The 1990-nt window shown below is 38.3% G+C and overlaps 1 protein-coding gene across 1 annotated transcript in view; it reads left to right on the top strand.

Moving 5' to 3' along the window:
• GRID1 (glutamate receptor, ionotropic, delta 1) overlaps positions 1-1990 on the top strand; it is a 1297277-nt gene that overhangs the window by 158633 nt on the left and 1136654 nt on the right. The window lies entirely within an intron of this gene.

Raw genomic sequence — 1990 nt, 5'->3', positions numbered from 1 at the left:
TTTTGACTGTGTGGATCACAACAAGTTGTGGCTGACTCTAAGAAGAATGGGAATCCCAGAACATTTGATTGTGCTAATGCGAAACTTATACTTGGACCAAGAGGCAGTTGTCAGAACAGAGCAAGGAGACACTACATGGTTCAAAATCAAGAAGGAGGTCCGTCAGGGATGTATTCTCTCTCTCTGTTGATATGATTAATTTAAAATGCATTATTTTGCTATTTTCCCCTAGTTTTTCTTATTCAGTTTTCTTTTAGATTAATTGAATCTACTTTTATTACTCCATTTTTCTCTCCTTTGCTGGTTTATTAGTTGTAATTTGAAATAACTTATCTGTATTTCATTGACTATGCAAAGGCATTTGATTGTGTACATCCCAACAAATTGTACCGAACATTACCATGCAATCAGTGCTTTTGGCACCAACACTCAAAAAAACTGAAAGACAACTGCATTGAAACAGATGAGCGAGAGAACGGTTTAAAAGGGATATATGAGTAGGTATTATTGTTATGACAGGAGTACAGAATGAAGGCAGCATAGTGGAGTGGACTTGGGGGGAGGGATTGTATAATAATGAAAGAATTTTTCTTTTACTTTTCAGAAAGAAGAGCAAATTGGGCGGCGGAGGGGTGGTCAGGGAGAAAAGTGCAGCAATGAATGAATGGAAATCCAAAGTCTCTATAAACTTTCATTAAAATTAATTTAAAAAACCAGAGAAAAGATATGAAGGGGGAAAAATGAAAAGCTACTGTCAGGAACCTCTCCAAAGTGCTAAAGAGCAACCATGTTAGTCTGGAGACTAAAGTGTACCTGATTGAGGCCATCTGGTCTTTGCAATTGCTTGCTCTGCATCAGAGACTTGACAATGACTAAGGATGGCACAAGAAGGAGAATTGATGCCTTTGAGTTGTGATGTTGGAGAACAGTATTGAACATACCATAGACTTCCAAGAGAACTAATAAATTTTTCCTGAAGAGGATGAAGCAAAATTGCTCCTTGGAGGCAAAGATTTTGAAATTCTGTCTCATGTACTTGGAGTGTATTTTCAGGAGGGACCAGTCCTTCGAGATCATCATGCTTGGAAGCATGGAGGACTAGGAAAGAGAAAGACCCTGGAAGAGATAGATCAACACAGTAACTGGTGTAATTGTGATGGGTGTGTTGTAAGTAGTGAGACTGACTCAGAGTAGGGAAAGGTTTAGAGCTACTGTGTAGGGTCACTATGATTTACAGGCAACTGGATGACACATAACAACATAACCACAAGTAATATTGTTTCTCATGTGACACAGTGATCTTACAGTAATAATGTACCATTTCTCTCCATCTTGGTGTAATTGTTGTCATGTATTTAATCTTTACATATATTATATACTCATTATTAATTTTGTATCTGAAACTTATTGCCATCAAATTAAAACCTACCTATAGTTGTTCTCCCGCTGCGTTTCTGAGACTGTAAGTCATTCTCCCTGTGCATGATTCCCTTTGGGTTAGATGTGAAACTCTAGGGACTGCGCCACCAAAGGTCCTTAATCAATTATATTTTAAATCTGTTGTTGTTTTTAAGAGCCGTCGAGTCATAAATGACTCATAGCGACCCTATGAACGAAAGACCTGGACACCTGTATAACTTTCATCATTTCTCCAAGTTCATAGGGTTTCTGGAGGAAGTTATTTTAGAAGTGGATGCCACTTCTGCTTTTAAGCTTGTTTTAATCGGGGAGCTCCACCATACACTGGCATTCTTTCGCTTTCTCAAGTTCTAACTGGATTTAAAAACCAAGGCATAGTTCAAACTCCATGAGCTAAAGCTTTCTCATTGTGTCTTACCACACTAAAGGGCCCAACTGGGAGCATTCTGCCACTTCTTCAAGTTCCAACTGGATTTAAAAACTAAGAATAATGTGGGACACCATCAAGAAAAATAACATGCACATCATTGGAATCCCAGAAAAGGAAGAAGCAAGTAAAGGCACTGAGAAA

This window comes from Elephantulus edwardii, unplaced genomic scaffold (genome assembly GCF_000299155.1).
Source record: "Elephantulus edwardii isolate Elephantulus edwardi_28Jun2011 unplaced genomic scaffold, EleEdw1.0 scaffold00305, whole genome shotgun sequence".
Taxonomy (NCBI): Eukaryota; Metazoa; Chordata; class Mammalia; order Macroscelidea; family Macroscelididae; genus Elephantulus; species Elephantulus edwardii.
Note: the sequence above shows the minus strand (reverse complement) of the source record. Positions and strands in the feature narration are given on the sequence as shown.